Source organism: Lathyrus oleraceus, chromosome 6 (genome assembly GCF_024323335.1).
Source record: "Lathyrus oleraceus cultivar Zhongwan6 chromosome 6, CAAS_Psat_ZW6_1.0, whole genome shotgun sequence".
NCBI lineage: Eukaryota > Viridiplantae > Streptophyta > Magnoliopsida > Fabales > Fabaceae > Lathyrus > Lathyrus oleraceus.
In genome coordinates this window covers 437,902,114-437,921,421 of record NC_066584.1, presented here as the reverse complement: position 1 = coordinate 437,921,421, position 19,308 = coordinate 437,902,114, and the positions used below count along the sequence as shown (strand labels likewise).

At 42.5% G+C, this 19,308-nt stretch overlaps 1 non-coding gene across 1 annotated transcript; it reads left to right on the top strand.

Annotated features, from left to right (window-relative positions):
- Positions 1 to 15,865: 15,865 nt before the first annotated feature.
- On the top strand, positions 15,866 to 15,972 carry LOC127099426 (small nucleolar RNA R71). Its single transcript, XR_007793929.1, has one exon. It is a non-coding gene; the product is annotated as a small nucleolar RNA R71 (small nucleolar RNA).
- Positions 15,973 to 19,308: the final 3,336 nt, after the last annotated feature.

Here is a 19,308-nt window from a genome sequence, read left to right as displayed (position 1 = left end):
AAAGGCTCGCTTCATCCTTCTCTGATATAACTGCCCATGGCACACAACTGCTAACCGTCTCTCTTCGATAAGGCTCAACTCATTAAACCTTGTTCGAATCCACTCGGCTTCGTCCAGCTTGACATCCAACAAAACTCTCAGAGAAGGGATCTCCACTTTAACAGGTAGGACTGCTTCCATACCATACACAAGGGAGTACGGGGTTGCCCCGGTCGACGTACGTACTGAGGTACGGTACCCATGCAAAGCGAAAGGCAACATTTCATGCCAATCCTTGTACGTAACGACCATCTTCTGCACAATCTTCTTGATATTCTTGTTTGCCGCCTCTGCAGCACCATTCATCTTCGGTCTGTAAGGAGAAGAATTGTGATGTTCAATCTTGAAATCTTTGCAAAGCTCTTTCATCATCTTGTTATTGAGATTCGAACCATTGTCAGTGATGATTCTCTCAGGAACTCCATAACGACAGATGATTTCTTTCTTGATGAACCGGGCAACCACTTGTTTGGTAACATTAGCATAGGAAGCTGCTTCCACCCACTTGGTGAAATAGTCAATCGCAACCAAGATGAAGCGATGTCCATTCGAAGCAGTAGGCTCAATCTTCCCAATCATATCAATGCCCCACATGGCGAGCGGCCAAGGCGAGTTCATGACATTTAGAGGGCTTGGTGGTACATGCACCTTATCAGCATAAATTTTGACACTTATGGCACTTCCGAGCGTATTTGAAACAATCGGATTCCATAGTCATCCAGTAATAACCGGCTCTCAACAATTTCTTGGACATTGCATGACCACCAACATGGGTACCAAACGAACCTTCATGCACTTCTTGCATTAACATGTCTGCTTCGTGTCTATCCACGCATCTGAGCAAGACCATGTCAAAGTTCCTCTTGTACAACACATCATCCTGATTCAAATAAAAGCTTCCAGCTAGCCTTCTCAAAGTTTTCTTATCATTCTTTGACGCACCTTCAGGATACTCCTGAGTCTTGAGGAAGTTCTTGATGTCATAATACCACAGCTTCTCATCAATCACAACAGACTCGGCTGCAAACACATACGCAGGCCTCTCGAGTCGATTCACCGCAACATGTGGCACATGATTCCACCAATGAACTTTGATCATAGAAGACAAAGTAGCCAAGGCATCAGCCATCTGATTCTCATCTCGGGGGACATGATACAACTTCACCTTCTTGAAGAACGTCAGTATTCTTCTGGCGTAATATCTATACGGAATCAAATGCGGCTGGTTCGTATTCCAATCTCCATTGACCTGATTGATCACTAGAGCGGAATCTCCATAGATGTCAAGCATTTTGATTCTCAAGTCGATGGCTTCTTCTATCCCCATGATACAGGCCTCATACTCAGCTTCGTTGTTGGTGACGTCAAAAGTCAATCTAGCAGAAAAAGGTATATGTGCACCTTTGGGATTAATCAATACTGCCCCAACACCGTTGCCGTTCATATTCACAGCCCCATCAAACATCAATGTCCACTTGTCATCCGGATCTGGTCCTTCCTCGACAAGAGGCTCTTCGTAATCTTTCATCTTAAGATACATGATGTCTTCATCAGGGAATTCAAACATCATAGGCTGATAATCATCAATTGGTTGCTCGGCAAGGTAGTCTGACAGAATACTACCTTTGATGGCCTTCTGAGACGTGTATTGGATATCATATTCTGTTAGAATCATCTGCAATCGAGCAACGCGCCCGGTGAGAGCCGGCTTCTCAAAGATGTACTCTACTGGATCCATCTTAGAAATCAATAAGATAGTATGGTTCAACATATACTGCCTCAGTCGGCGAGCAGCCCAGGCCAAAGCACAGCAAGTTTTCTCGAGCAGTGAATATCTTGTTTCACAGTCGGTAAACTTTTTGCTAAGGTAGTATATGGCATGCTCTTTTCGACCAGACTCGTCATGCTGTCCCAATACACACCCCATCGAGTTCTCGGTCACTGACAGGTACATTATTAGAGGTCTCCCTGGAACATGAGGAATCAGGATTGGAGGTTTCTGTAAATACTCTTTTATCTTGTCAAAAGCTTTCTGACAGTCATCATTCCACCTGATTGCTTGATCTTTTCTTAGCAATTTGAAAATTGGTTCACACGTGGCAGTTAGGTGAGATATGAACCTTGCAATGTAGTTCAACCTCCCTAAAAACCCACGGACTTGCTTTTCCGTTTTTGGTTCAGGCATCTCTTGAATAGCTTGGACTTTCGCTGGATCAACCTCAATCCCTTTCTCACTGACAATAAAGCCTAATAGCTTACCGGATCCCACCCCAAACGTACACTTGTTCGGATTCAGCCTCAGTTTGAACTTTACCAGTCTGTCAAACAACTTCTGCAAATTAACCAGGTGCTCCTCTTTTGTCTGCGACTTCGCAATCATATCATCCACGTACACTTCAATTTCTTTGTGCATCATGTCATGAAAGAGAGTCGTCATAGCCCTCTGATAGGTAGCACCGGCATTCTTCAGCCCAAATGGCATCACCTTATAGCAGAAAGTGCCCCAAGGTGTAATGAATGTCGTCTTTTCCATGTCCTCTGGCGCCATCTTAATGTGATTATAGCCCGAAAAACCGTCCATGAAAGAGAATACCGAGGATTGAGCCGTATTATCAACCAATACATCGATATGAGGTAATGGGAAATCATCTTTCGGACTCGCCCTGTTCAAATCCCGGTAATCGACACACATTCTTACTTTGCCATCCTTCTTCGGCACGGGAACGATGTTGGCCACCCACGGGGGATAACTGGTAACAGCCAGAAAACCCGCATCCCACTGCTTCTGAACCTCTTCTTTGATCTTGACAGCCATATCAGGACTCGTTCTGCAAAGCTTTTGCTTGACTGACAGACACTCTTCTCTGAGGGGTAGTCGATGCACCACAATGTCTGTATCCAACTCAGGCATATCTTGATATGACCAAGCGAATATCTCCACATATTCTCTCAGCATCTCAATCAGCCTCCTCTTGACAGAGTCCTCTAAAGCAGCCCCGATCTTGATCTCTCTTCTGGCGTCCTCAGTACCCAGATTAACAATCTCCAACTCCTCCTGATGAGGTTGGATGACCCTTTCCTCTTGCTTCAGCAATCTGACCAGTTCTGCAGGGAGTTCACAGTCTTCCTCACTCTCCTCTTCAGCTTGGTAGATGGGACTATCAAAATCATACTGAGCCATAACAAGATTGTTCATAGTGGATTCCGTGAGATCACTTTTGCATGTTAATGCCTTATTTTAGAAAAAGAGTTCAAGAAAGTCACAAAAAACAAAAACATTGCCATTTTTATTGTTTTGAAAAAACGAAAACAAAAATAGAAAAACAGGGATCACAAAATTTGATTGCAAAACGTCCTTTATTAATGATAATCATTAAAACATGATGAGGCCCTACAATGGACCACTACGCCTTGGGCAGGACGTAGGGTTTTCATGCAAAATGAAAAAACAAAAGAAAATTACTCTGTCTGAAGAGTAACTTGGACCACTTCTTCAGCCGTCCAGTTGTTGATAGACTCCCTTGGTGCACACGGGCGAACCCAGTTGTCTAAATCACAGTCGCTGTCACAGTCTTCACTACCAGTTGCAAAGACGTCGCCATGATTCATCAGCCCAGCGCTGGTAAAGGTACTTGGACCCGCTTGCACACTCTGCTTTGCTTGAAGAGGCTCATAACCAATGCCGAATTTGTCTTCTTTGACAGGCAAGTCCACCATCTTGCCCCAACCCTCAGCTTTGCCGAAATCAACAACCTCCTTGGCTTGCTTGTACGAAGCAATCGAAGCGCCCGGCTTCATCTGATCAGCGTACGCCACCTTCTCAAGAGCCACAGTCTCAAATGCCTGGCATAAGGTTTCGTGGATCTCGCCATCCACCTCGACATATTTGAACGAGGATAGGTGACTCACCATAATCTCTTCTTCACCACATACGGTCACAATCTGACCGTTCCAGACATACTTGAGCTTTTGGTGGAGAGTCGACGAGACTGCCCCTGCTGCGTATATCCAGGGACGCCCCAACAAACAACTATAGGCGGGCTGAATGTCCATAACATAGAAGATTATATCAAAAACCTCCGGACCTATTTTCATCGGCAAGGTAACTTCACCAAACACATAACGTTTGGATCTGTCAAATGCGCGCACAATAAGGTCACTAGGAGTGAGCACAACCCCTTCAACATCAATCTTCTTCAAAATCTTCTTAGGAAGCACATTCAACGACGACCCGGTGTCTACCAATACGTGAGACAGCACTGCCCCCTTGCACTCCATAGTGATATGCAAGGCTTTGTTGTGATTGCGGCCCTCAGGCGTTAGGTCCAAGTCAGTGAATCCTACACCGTGCCTGGTGCTCACATTGGCCATTACACCTTCTAGTTGATTGACAGAAATCTCTTGAGGTACATACGCCATGTTCAGCATCTTCAACAAGGCGTTGCGATGTGCCTCAGAGCACAACAGCAAAGAGAGAATAGAGATTTTGGACGGAGTCTGGTTGAGCTGATCTACGATCTTGTAGTCACTCTTCTTTATGATCTTCATAAACTCCTCCGCGTCCTTTTCAAATGAACCCTTAGCCTCCTTCTGAGCTGGTTCCTCTTCAACCACGGCCTGTTTGCCCTTTGATCTAGCAGATGCCTCAGCATTGGCATCCCTTAACGGTTGAGGCGCAAACAGCCGGCCACTACGGGTAAAACCTCCTGGTCCACCAACGTTGTCCACAACGGGACTCACAACCACATGAGTTTTAACCGGTACACTGATCGTCACAGGCGCTTGATTTGCTGGCCTTGTCTGATTATCAGCCCTTCTGTTGCTGCGGTAGGCATTATTATAACTCCAAGGAACAGCCCGACTATCAACCCTTCTGACTGGGGCAACGATTGTAGTAGGAGAACTGGCGGAAACGGGTGCAGAAATGGTAACCGGAGTACCACTCATTGCAGGTGCACTAACAACTCTCTGGCCTCGTCCTTCAGACGGTTTAAAGTAGATTGTGACAGTTGACACTGCCCCACGACCTCCATTATCAGCCCGAGCAAATTGAACACAGCCCTCGTCTATCAACTTTTGAATACCGGCCCGCAACTGATCACACCCATTATCTGTCCCTGCATAGCCCAAGCAGTCTTCATCACATCCCGGGTGAACACCACTCTTCAACAGACGACCCTTTACCACAAGCAGAGAAGTCTGAATCTCATCAACACTGACAACAAGATTTTCAGCTTCTTCCCCTTCGACACAGTTCACCCTATGCCCACCATGCTGAGGCCTAGGATTGTTCACAACGTTAGGCACAGGAGAGAAATTGATTGCCTTGGCATCGATCAAATCTTGGACCTTGTGCTGGAAAGCCCGACACTTCTCAGTATGGTGGCCTGGTGCCCCAGAGTGAAAGTCACAACGGACGTTGGCGTCGTACCCAGGAGGCAATACTGTAGGAGGAGCCATTGTACGCAACTCAACAAACCCCAACCTGAGTAGTTCGGGCAGCAGTTCGGCGTATGACATGGGAAGCGGGTCAAAACGGCGATCAAGCATCCTTTGTCTGGGCTGATACTGATGTTGTTGTTGTTGTTGTTGTTGTGGTTGTTGAACTCTTTGTTGTTGTTGACGAGGCTGAGATGCCGGGATTGTCACTGCAGCCACCGGGCGATACTGGTTTCTGTTCTGATTTCCTCTGTACACATTCCCTCGGTGTTGTACAGCATTAGTTTCACCCTCTCTTCGGCGAGGTGCCCTAGAGAAAGGTTTCTTAGAAGAGGAGGAACTGGCATCATTGATCTTTCCAGCCTTGATCAAACTTTCAGTTCTCTCACCACATATGACGACATCAGAGAAACTACCGAATGGGCAGCTCCCCATCCGGTCCATGAATACTCCTTGTAGCGTGCTGATGCGTGTTTTTCGCAAGTGTACGAATCACGTCAAAGTAATATAAAAGATTATCGAATCCACAGAGACCAAGTGTCAATCTATCAAACCTGTTGTTATGGTGTGTATCTAAGGCAACTATTTTTAAGGGTTTTAATAAGGGTGCAATGGTAAATAAAATTATAATTCTAAATAATAAATAAAGACAGGCTCGAATGTAATTCACGCAATCAATGATAATCCAGTACTTGTTAGTGGAATTACTTATGGGCAATGTTTTCTCCTTTGAAAAGAACTAATTTAACAGGAACTGTCGCTTTCGCGTATTCAGAACCGAGTTGTACTCTCTAATCAACCCCTCCTATTGTCACGGATAAAAAGGTGCGTACTGCGTTAGAGTAGTAAACCTATTTTTAAGAAATATAGTATCTTAACTAAGTTGAAAAGTATTTTAACCTGGACTTCTTAGCAAAAAGAGGTTCTTACGAACCAGAGTTTAAACTTCCTAACGCGTCCGAAAATCGTTTTAAAATCTCTTTTCTTTTTAATCTAAAATCTCCTAATAAACTAGACAAAGCGCTTTTGGCTGTTTTTGAAATAGTTAAAAACAATTACTTGAATTGAAAGATAAAATAGCCCTTAGGTGTTTCCACGAACAATTATACTGATTACTGGTTTAATTACGATCCTTACATTCTAACCTTTATAGAATTAGTTAGACATGATAAAGTAAATATTCTTTTTATAGTTTTTCATAAAAGTAATTTAAAGCGAGTGCGGATAATAAACAAAGTAAAGTGCGAGTGCAGGAAATAAACAAAGTAAAGTGCGAGTGCAGGAAATAAACAACGTAAATGTGCGAGTGCAGGAAATAAACAACGTAAAGTGCGAGTGCAGGAAATAAACAACGTAAATGTGCGAGTGCAGGAAATAAATAAAAGTAAAATACGAACTTGAATTAAAATGGCGGCAGGATTAACTTCCTCCAGAGTGCTCCAAAAACTCGAACCACAGACAGATTACAGACTCGATCACTCGATTGCAGAGGCACCCCGATGTGGAATGGCAACTGCTTTATAACTGATATATGCCTAGAGAATTCTAATTCTGGATGAAGAAAAACGAAAATCTAAGGTCCTATTTATAGTAAAAACTGAAAGCATGAAATGACAGGGACGCCCCTCCACTAAAAAGTGGAGGTTACTGATTTTGGCCTTGTGGCGCCCGCCACAGGCCTATGGCGCCCGCCATGGTCCCTACAGGGGATGATGGAGTGGGGATCGTGGGTCTTGACGGTTGAGGAGTGGTCTTGAGACGTGGCCACGTCATGGCTAACCCCATGGCGCCCGCCACGGTGGGTGCCGTAAGTGCAAAACGCTGAATTTCTAGGTTTTCGCCCGTTTTCACTCCTTTTTCGCTCCTTTTCCCGATTCAAGCTCCGATTATTATAAAAACCTGAAAACATAAGAAAACAAAGAAATAACAAAGCAAAACAACAATAAAAGCTAAGAATGCATGCGAAATCGGAGTCAGAAATACGGTGAATTTTAGTGTGATCAAATTCTCCCACACTTAAACCTTTGCTTGTCCTCAAGCAAACATTAAAGCTTAAGAAAATATGGTGTCAACACTTGTCTTTGGGCTAAAGGGATTCTAAGTTCAAGTCAGGATGCAGTGACAGATACTAACTAAGTGAACCAAGGGTACCATAGTAACACAAACACAAACTTCAATCCTATATTAACCACTCCATATCATCCCATAATACCTAGGCCTATCTTCTCATCTTTTTGTGTCCTTTTCATTCAGGCGCAATCACATTAAGCCCGTTATCTGTACATGCTTCATAGTAGAGTGACCGGTTAGTGATTCTGATCCATAACATAAGGTTTCTGGCACATAAGCATGTGTAAACCTGTTTTATTTCGCCTAAATGTAGCTGCGGGGGATCGGATCGTAATCCGCCCTACCAAGTTCAGTGCCAGATACTTCTGAACCAACTAACAATAGGTGACTTGCAAAATTTTTTTTTTTTTTTTTTTTTTTTTTTTTTTTTTTTTTTTTAGTATTAGCACTGGATCATTCACTTATGTTCATCGGCCCCCTACGTAGAGCATGCTTAAGCTGGAGCTGACTGCTAAGATAAACTACTTAGGACAATTTTTAAAATGATAGTAAAGGCCAAGATGGTGGGGTTTAGGAGTGATTCCTATATTCAAGAGGTCTATGGTGCTAAAAATGTTCTGATGTTTCAAAAAGTTGACCTAGGTCACTACATCCTAATCTAAACCTGTCCCAAAGCCCAAAAAACATGTGAAACAACATCATTTTCTTTTTTTAAAAATTTTCTGGTAAGGCTAAGGAAATGGGAAAAAATGAAGATGAACTAAAAAGACACTATACTGGTGACTCGTCAGACTCATGCATTATCTAAGAAAATTAAATTACTGAAAGGAAATAACTGAAAGGAAATAATTAACTAAAAAGGGAAATGACAGAAAGCAATAAAATCCCCTCCCACACTTAGATCGAACATTGTCCCCAATGTTTCGAAATAAGATAAGGGGGGTAACCTGAAAAAGACTACTGAGGAGGGGCACTGGTGCCTTCGCCGTCCTGATGTGATGGTCTGGAACGACGGGATCTACTACGATGCTGGTCCCTCCGGTCGAGTCGTGCTGATAAAGCAGCCTGAGCACTCCGAACCTCTCGAAGGTTACCTAAGATGGAACCCTGAGTGGCCTCGACAAGCTGGTAGTGTTGGCTGTTGAACTCTCTCTGACGGTTCTGCTCTAATGAGATATCGTTCAAGGTACGACAAACGTTGCTATAGGCACGATCCGAAACCAATCGCGATTGTTGCATGAAGCTCATATTGTCCGTCAGCTGCTGTGAAATAGTAGAGAGAAGGCCATCACGCCTTTCTTCTCTAGCTGTCATATCACGCCACATCTCCTCGGTGACATGGAATCCAGGAGCAGTACCTAGTCGAGAGAATTTCTCGACTTTGAAGCCTCTGAATAATTTTCCGTTGCCTTTCGCCCGGTCTTCCATCACGAAGAAGAAATCCGTTGAACTCCATTGTTGAATGCTCCTTAGGTAGTGAAAATGGTAGAAAAAGTGGTTTATGAGGGGATGATAAAGTTTTGATTTTTTTGGTTTTTTTTTTGATGGATGAAAATGGAAATGGATGTTGGATATGTTTTATGGATGGTGGGTATTTTGGAAATGAGGGAGCTTTAATGGGGTTCAAGGAGGATTTGGAAGGTTGGAAAAATGGGTTTTTGGTGAAGAAAGGGATGAAAATGGTGGAAATGGGGATTCAGCCCCGTACTTGTTGTTGGTACGGTGTGGCGCCCGCCACAGGGCCTATGGCGCCCGCCACAAGGCCAATTCCTGGGCCTTGTGGTTTTGGATCCTCCTTTTGGGCCTTCTTGCACCTTTGTTTTCCGGGGGGTCTGAATAGCGTTTTCTTCTTCTTTTCAAGGCTTGAGGCTTGCATATTTTTTGTAAAGACAAAAATGAAAATATTTTTGTCTTATATATTTTTTCTTTGCACGACAAAAAATAAAATAATTAAAGAAACAAAAGAAAAAGAAAAAGTTAACATTAGTGCATAATATGTATATATATAAGAAATTCAGAGTGCATGAAAATATAAAAGCTGCAGTAAAGTAAAATATGTCTGGAAATGCGATAAATAAAATACTAGGGTAATGCTGTCAGGGTAGAATGAGTCATGTGGTAGGCGTCTTTTCCTGGCTTGATCCACGAAACTCAGCTATCTCCCTCCGAAGCTCTTCAATCTCCTGATGTAGAGCATCGGTCTCTGAGGCATGAGTGAGATCAGAAACCTGCATCTGTAACTCTAAGTCTGCCACTTCCTGCTTGAGCAGGGCAGTCTCCTTACGGAGCTCATAAATCTGTGTTTGTAGGTCAGGTGGCTGCAGAGACAAATTGTTAGACATAACAGTGATCTGGGGAGTAAGAGGTGTAGGAGTGTACTCAGCGGCGGGAGGCGATTTCGGCTCTTCGACAGTCTCTCCATAACCCTCTAGAGCATAACTCCAATTTTCAGGATCATGGACACTGGTCATCAGCTGATCTGGTAATGTGAAATAGTGTATCGCTTCGCCGTCGATCAGCAGTCTAAACATGTTGGGCTCAAAAGAAGCCCTCCTCATCAGTCCTCTATCAAGACAAAAATCAATATCCAGGGTGGTGTAGAAGCAGAAGGTCCTGAGGTGCAATAACTTGCGAGACAGACCCAATGCAGTAGCAATCTGTGTAACAATCCCACCGACATGGATGATGCCTACGGATGATCTGGCAACACTAGCCAAGCCCTTTAACAGAAAGTTGCCACAAGCAACAGGGCGAGACTGAGTCGCACAAAATAGTAGGAAAATCTCCTCTTCACTTAGCAGTGTCTCTGTATCTGGAAAACCTAGGAAAGAATGTGCTAGAATCATCTGGAAGTACCTCAATGCAGGGTTGTGGATTACCTGAGAAAACTGGGTAGAAGGATCTTGGCTCCCTCCGCCGGATATTTTAGTCCAAAACTTTTCCACTTCTCTGCTCATAAAATACCCCATCGGTGTATCTGGAATAGCATCAGGAGTAGTCTGGAAACCTAGCAAATCACCAAACTCCTTGTGAGAGAATGAGTAGTCAATCCCGAACAACCTGAAAACAGCGAGTCCATCGGGTCCAGCCCAGGGGTCATAATGAAACGAGCTGAGGAACTCAAGAGTCAAGTTCCTATAAGTGTTGTTCCTGTAGTCAAACTGTTCCCACTGGAGTTGATGGCATAAAAATCTGACGCTTGGCTCTATCCCCAAGGCATCCATGCAGTCATGGTCAGGGTACCTGGTAGGAGCCATAGGGCGTCTCATGTGAACATAGTAACGCTCTCTCTGTGCATCATCTCTAAAGGCCACGTGCATGTCATCAGGGTTCTGCATTCTGTACAAGGTTAGCAAACAAGTCCTGAAAGCACATAAAACATTCAATCGTTAGTCCTGACATAATAATAATAATATAAACAAAATAAAGTAAAAGTAAAAAATAAAAAGTACAAAAAAATAAGAAAAACCATGGGTTGCCTCCCATGCAGCGCTTGTTTAACGTCATTAGCTCGACGACCGATATTTAAACATCATTGGAAGGATATGGTGGATCACTCAGAGTATGGCAGGTGTATGTTGTCGGGATGTCACCTCCTTCGTAGGGCTTCAACCTCTGTCCATTGACGATGAACGGTTTACATGTCTGGTTCTTGATTTCAATAGCACCGGATCTCAGGATCTTAGATACTTCGAAAGGGCCAGTCCATCTCGAACGGAGTTTACCTGGAAAAAGTCGTAACCTAGAATCGAACAGGAGAACAGGATCGCCTATTTTGAAGTCTCTTCTTATGATTCTTTTGTCATGCCAAGCTTTTGTTCTTTCTTTGTATATGATGGCATTTTCGTAGGCAGATTGTCTGAGCTCTTCTAATTTGTGGATGTCAAGGATACGTTTCTCACCAGCTGTCAAGTAATCCAAATTCAAAGTTTTGATGGCCCAATAGGCCTTATGTTCCAATTCAAAAGGTAAGTGACATGATTTTCCATAGACCAGTTGATAAGGGGTTGTTCCTATAGGAGTTTTGAAAGCGGTTCTATAGGCCCATAATGCTTCTTGAAGTTTCTGTGACCAATCCTTTCTAGATATAGAGACAGTCTTCTCGAGGATTTGTTTTATCTCCCTATTAGATACTTCCACTTGTCCATTGGTCTGTGGGTGGTATGGTGTTGCTACTCTATGCTTAACTCCATACTTGCTTAAAAGTTTATCAAATATTCTCGATATGAAGTGCGATCCTCCATCGCTTATGACTAAACGGGGTGTTCCAAACCTGGGAAATATATAATTTTTGAATAATTTGATGACTACTCTGGTGTCGTTTGTGGGTGCGGCGATAGCTTCAATCCATTTAGACACGTAGTCAACAGCTACTAAGATGTACTGATTTCCAAAAGATGGTGGGAACGGTCCCATAAAGTCTATACCCCATACGTCGAAGAGTTCTACTTCTTGGATATTTCTTAGCGGCATTTCATTACGTCTTGAAATATTTCCTGTGCGTTGGCATCTATCACACTTGACAATGAAAGCATGGACATCACGCCACATAGTAGGCCAGAATAGGCCAGCTTGAAGAATCTTGGCGTAGGTCTTAGATGTGCTTGCATGTCCACCATAGGGTGCAGAGTGACAATGCTCAATTATATTATTTACCTCTTCTTCTGGAACACAACGGCGGAAAATGCCATCTTTACCTCTCTTGAAAAGAAATGGTTCGTCCCAATAGAAGTTTCTCACATCACTATAGAACTTCTTCTTCCGGTGGTAGTTTAGATCAGGGGGTATGATGTCAGCGGCTAGATAATTAACAAAGTCTGCATACCAAGGTACATCACTTATGGCTAAGGATTTTTGAAAATGCTCATGAGGGTCTGGGTTATCTTCTTCAATGGTTTCTAGTTGGGCTATCAGTCTATCATAGGCAAAATCGTCATTTATGGGAACTGGATCAGGTTTCAGGTATTCTAGCCTAGATAGGTGATCAGCTACCACATTATCAGTGCCTTTCTTATCACGGATATCCAAATCAAACTCTTGCAGTAATAGAATCCATCGAAGTAACCTAGGCTTGGCATCCTTTTTGCTTAGTAAGTAACGAATGGCAGCATGGTCGGTATAAACTATAATCTTGGCTCCTACTAGATAAGATCTAAATTTGTCTATTGCAAAAACTACAGCTAGGAGCTCTTTTTCGGTTGTTGCGTAATTGAGCTGTGCAGCGTCTAGGGTTCTACTGGCATAATAAATCACATGTAACTTCTTATCTTTTCTCTGACCTAGAACGGCTCCAACAGCGTAATCACTGGCGTCACACATTATCTCAAACGGTTCTGACCAATCAGGGGGTTTCATTATAGGTGCTGAAGTCAGAGCTTCCTTCAGAAGATTAAATGCTTCAGTACATTTTTCATCGAAGATAAATTCAGCATCTTTCATTAAAAGACCAGTTAAGGGCTTTGTTATTTTGGAGAAATCTTTGATGAAACGTCGGTAAAATCCGGCATGTCCAAGAAAACTTCTTATCTCCCTGATAGTCTTCGGCGGTTTTAGATTCTCTATGACTTCTATTTTTGCTTTATCTACCTCTATACCTTTTTCGGAAACTATATGTCCTAAAACAATCCCTTCGGTGACCATGAAATGACATTTTTCCCAATTTAGCACAAGGTTTACCTCCACACATCTCTCCAGGATTTTCTCAAGGTTGACAAGACAATTTTTGAAATCTGATCCACAAACTGAGAAATCGTCCATAAATACTTCCATAATTCCATCTAAATAATCAGCAAAGATAGACATCATGCAGCGTTGGAAAGTTGCAGGAGCATTACAAAGTCCAAAAGGCATTCTTCTATAGGCAAAAGTTCCAACTGGGCATGTAAAGGTAGTTTTTTCTTGATCTTCGGGGTGAATAGGTATTTGGAAGAATCCTGAATATCCATCTAAATAACAAAAGTAAGAGTGTCTGGCTAGGCGCTCCAACATTTGATCTATGAATGGTAATGGGAAATGGTCCTTCCTAGTTGCTTTATTTAATTTTCTATAATCTATGCACATACGCCAACCTCCATCGGTTCTTTTTGCTACAGGTTCGCCCTTCTCGTTTTGCACGACTGTGATGCCTCCCTTTTTGGGTACTACATGCACGGGACTCACCCATTTACTGTCCGAGATCTGATATATTATACCTGCCTCTAGTAACTTAAGAACTTCAGTCTTAACTACCGCACTCATTATAGGATTTATTCTACGTTGGTGTTCTCTGGAAGGTTTTGAATCTTCTTCAAGCAAAATCCGATGCATGCATACGGATGGGCTTATTCCTTTTAGATCAGAGATCTTATATCCTAAGGCTGAGGGGTACCTACGTAAAACTTCTAATAATTGATCGGTTTCTTTTTGGTTTAAGGTAGCACTGACTATAACTGGACGATTCATATCTTCATCCAGAAATTCATATCTCAGGTTTTTAGGCAGTTCCTTAAGTTTTACGGTCGGTTTCATAGGGCAAGGCATAGGATCTGGGGTAAGAGATAAACATTCGTGAAGGTTATCATCAATGTAGGGTGTTTTATAATTGTCATCTTCCAAAATAAGGGTTGATGGCAATTTTATAGATTTATTTTCTTCTTCTTGTTCTAATTCCCTAATGCATTCTTCGATGATATCTAAGGCATAACAAGAATCTCCTATCACAGGTGCCATAAGAAATTTTGACAATATAAATTCTATCTTCTCTTCACCTACCTCAAAAGTTAGTTTTCCTTTTTTAACATCTATTACGGCTCCAGCAGTCGATAAGAACGGTCTACCTAGGAGGATTGGTATGTCGTCATCTTCTTTAATGTCCATGACAACAAAATCAGTAGGTATAAACAACTGACCCACCCTAACAGGGACGTCTTCAAGTATGCCTATAGGGTATTTAACGGATCTATCGGCTAATTGAAGCGACATCTTAGTAGGTTGTAATTCTCCTAAGTTTAATCTCTCACAAACTGCTAAAGGCATTAAGCTCACACTAGCTCCTAAGTCTAGAAAAGCTTTTTCGATGACATGATTCCCTAAAATACAAGGAATGGAAAAATTTCCGGGATCTTTATCTTTCTTTGCTAACCTATCTTCGGAAATAGAATTACATTCCACGGGTTTCGGATCTTCAAGTCTACGTTTATTCGTAAGTATGTCTTTGAGAAACTTAGCATAAGAAGGTATTTGGGTGATGGCTTCTGTAAAGGGGATTTCTACGTGAAGTTTTTCTATAACCTTAACGAATTTTTGATATTGATTATCGATTTGGGTTTTCTTTAATCTTTGAGGGTATGGTATTGGTGGTTTGTATGGCGGTGGTGGTACATAGGTTTTATTTTTAGGTTCTTCTCCTTTTTCTTGACTTTCCGGGGTTTCAGGCTTCTCTGGTTCCTTTTCCTCACTCCTCTCAGAAGTTTCAGGCTCACTTAATCTAGGGTTTAAAGGCTCCTTATAAGCGGTTCCACTTCGTAGAGTAATGGCATTAGCTTGCCCTTTCGGGTTTTGTTGAGGTTGTCCAGGGAACTGTCCTCCAGGGGTAGTCTGTGGGGCTTGGTTTAACGCTACCTGAGAGATCTGGGTTTCAAGCATCTTATTATGAGTAATGATTTGATCAACCTTGGTTCCTAACTGGGTAATTAGTTCGTTAACATGGACGCTTTGGTTCATGAACTCTTTGTTTTTCTGTTTTTGAGCAACGATGAAATCTTTTACAATTTCTTCAAAGCTCGGGTTTGGCGGTACAGGTTGCATAGGTTGATTTGTTCTAGGGGCTTGGTAACCTTGTTGTCTCGGAGGTGCGGTATTTTGAATAGGGTTATTATTTTTGTAGGAGAAGTTTGGGTGATTCCTCCATCCAGGGTTATATGTGTTAGAAAATGGGTTCCCTTGGGTATAGTTCACTTGCTCAGTGTTGGTTTCATTTAACAGATTGCATTCGGCGGATTGGTGTCCTTGCGTTCCACATATCTCACAATTCGGCGAAACTGCGGCTACAGTATTCGGAGTTGTACACATATGTTCGACTCTAAGGGCCAACGCGTCCATTTTATCCTGCATCATGTCTATAGAGCTTAGCTCATGTATTCCTCCTTGGGCTTCCTTCTTTTCCACTGTCGCTCGTTCTACTCCCCATGATTGATGGTTTTGGGCCATATCCTCGATAAGGGCACTAGCTTCAGGGTAAGGTTTATTCATCAGTGCGCCACCAGCGGCAGCGTCGATGGTCATCTTAGTGTTATAATGAAGTCCATTATAGAAGGTTTGGATGATTAGCCAATTCTCTAAGCCATGGTGTGGGCATGCTCTTAATAGTTCTTTATATCTCTCCCAGGCTTCGAACAACGACTCTCCTTGGAGTTGGGTAAATCTAGTTATAAGGTTTCGAAGAAGAGCGGTCTTACTTGGGGGAAAATATCTAGCAAGAAAAACTTTCCTAAGGTCATCCCAAGTTGTTATTGAATTGGGTGGAAGGGAATCTAACCATGATAGAGCTTTATCTCTGAGGGAAAAGGGAAATAATCTTAAGCGTATCGCCTCAGGAGAAGCTCCATTGGTTTTAAAGGTGTCTGCTAACTGAAGAAAGTTTTTTAAATGTTGGTTTGGGTTATCAGTAGCGAGACCTGAGAATTGTCTCTGTTGCACTAATTGCAGCAGGGATGGTTTAAGTTCAAAATTATTGGCTGGGATAACGGGGTTTACTATACTGGAACTAGGTTCCTCGTTTGATGGTTGGGCGAAGTCCTTAAGAGGTCTTCGGTTTTGTTCTTCGGCCATAGCTATCCTATTCCTATGGAAAAATAAACGTGCGCGAGCGTAACGTTCAGGTTCAGCTAGAGGGTCTACTAAACTTCCGGCACTGCGAGTCTTTCGCATTGACCGGTGGGTAACAACCTTAGTCTAAACGGTATAACTATAGGGTAATGAAATTTGACGAAATTGGTCCCCGGCAACGGCGCCAAAAACTTGATGCGTGTTTTTCGCAAGTGTACGAATCACGTCAAAGTAATATAAAAGATTATCGAATCCACAGAGACCAAGTGTCAATCTATCAAACCTGTTGTTATGGTGTGTATCTAAGGCAACTATTTTTAAGGGTTTTAATAAGGGTGCAATGGTAAATAAAATTATAATTTTAAATAATAAATAAAGACAGGCTCGAATGTAATTCACGCAATCAATGATAATCCAGTACTTGTTAGTGGAATTACTTATGGGCAATGTTTTCTCCTTTGAAAAGAACTAATTTAACAGGAACTGTCGCTTTCGCGTATTCAGAACCGAGTTGTACTCTCTAATCAACCCCTCCTATTGTCACGGATAAAAAGGTGCGTACTGCGTTAGAGTAGTAAACCTATTTTTAAGAAATATAGTATCTTAACTAAGTTGAAAAGTATTTTAACCTGGACTTCTTAGCAAAAAGAGGTTCTTACGAACCAGAGTTTAAACTTCCTAACGCGTCCGAAAATCGTTTTAAAATCTCTTTTCTTTTTAATCTAAAATCTCCTAATAAACTAGACAAAGCGCTTTTGGCTGTTTTTGAAATAGTTAAAAACAATTACTTGAATTGAAAGATAAAATAGCCCTTAGGTGTTTCCACGAACAATTATACTGATTACTGGTTTAATTACGATCCTTACATTCTAACCTTTATAGAATTAGTTAGACATGATAAAGTAAATATTCTTTTTATAGTTTTTCATAAAAGTAATTTAAAGCGAGTGCGGATAATAAACAAAGTAAAGTGCGAGTGCAGGAAATAAACAAAGTAAAGTGCGAGTGCAGGAAATAAACAACGTAAATGTGCGAGTGCAGGAAATAAACAACGTAAAGTGCGAGTGCAGGAAATAAACAACGTAAATGTGCGAGTGCAGGAAATAAATAAAAGTAAAATACGAACTTGAATTAAAATGGCGGCAGGATTAACTTCCTCCAGAGTGCTCCAAAAACTCGAACCACAGACAGATTACAGACTCGATCACTCGATTGCAGAGGCACCCCGATGTGGAATGGCAACTGCTTTATAACTGATATATGCCTAGAGAATTCTAATTCTGGATGAAGAAAAACGAAAATCTAAGGTCCTATTTATAGTAAAAACTGAAAGCATGAAATGACAGGGACGCCCCTCCACTAAAAAGTGGAGGTTACTGATTTTGGCCTTGTGGCGCCCGCCACAGGCCTATGGCGCCCGCCATGGTCCCTACAGGGGATGATGGAGTGGGGATCGTGGGTCTTGACGGTTGAGGAGTGGTCTTGAGACGTGGCCACGTCATGGCTAACCCCATGGCGCCCGCCACGGTGGGTGCCGTAAGTGCAAAACGCTGAATTTCTAGGTTTTCGCCCGTTTTCACTCCTTTTTCGCTCCTTTTCCCGATTCAAGCTCCGATTATTATAAAAATCTGAAAACATAAGAAAACAAAGAAATAACAAAGCAAAACAACAATAAAAGCTAAGAATGCATGCGAAATCGGAGTCAGAAATACGGTGAATTTTAGTGTGATCACGTGCCAATAAACATATCTGTCAACTCCCTCTCCAGCATAGGGGGTTGAACTCTCGCAGCCAATTCACGCCACCTCTGGGCGTACTCCTTGAAGCTTTCATTGGATTTCTGGCATAGACTCTGCAGCTGAGTCCGGCTCAGTGCCATATCCATGTTGTGCTTGTATTGCCTCAAGAAGGCCTCACCCAGATCCCTCCAACAGCGGATAGAATCTCTCTTAAGCTCCATGTACCAATCCAAGGAATCCCCAGATAGACTGTCCTGGAAAAAGTACATCCACATCTTCTCGTCGTCTGTGTAAGCAGAGATCTTCCTGTAATAAGCCTGTACGTCGGTGCGAGGGCAAGAAGTGCCGTTGTATTTATCAAAAGATGGCGCCTTGAATTTATAAGGGATTCTCAAGCCTTCCACTAACCCCATATTTGTCACATCAAAACCGAGAGAGTTCTGACATTCCATAGCCCGGATCTTCTCAGCGAGGGCATCAACTTTACGATCTCTCTCATCAACCCTTGCCAGGACGTCTTCGTCTTCACTGAGCATAGTGAAGATATCCTCTTGTCTGTCCACCATCGGAGATTGATTACGGGCCGGAGCACGGACTACTCTGGCATTGGCGGTCTCTGGAGCAATCGGTTGACCGTTGACTCGAATACCTCTTAATTCATCCCCTACAACATAGTTGTTGATGGGCACAGCCGCAGTAGGGTTGTCATTGATCGGGCCTCCCTCTGGCAGAGCTTGATTGGCCGGTGGAATTACAGCTTCTTGCCTCTGAACTAGAGCTCGGAGTTCTTCTTGTCCTTGTGCAACCCCTTGCATCATATGCATGAACTGGGCCATGTTAGCCCTCATCTCAGCTAACTCGGCTTGCACTTGATCCATGTTCCTTTGATGATTCAGTCTCGTTGAGTAGCAGTGCGGTCTTTGATCAGCTATCCTGCCTGAACACAGGAATCAAAGTGAGAAGTCATGAACAAGAACACCTGCTATGCAAAATGATATGAGTATGATGTTAATGATGCGTATGATGCACATGATATGTTCATTTCTCAGGCATTCAAAGAGCCTGATTCATCCTTAAAAGATGGCAACCTGCAGCAACAAGAGAACAACATACAAGATAAATGAGATCAAAATGAAACACCAACAACCTTATCTATAGATAAGAGCAACAGGCTCATACAACAGAGACAACAAAGATCCAGATAAACGGAATACAA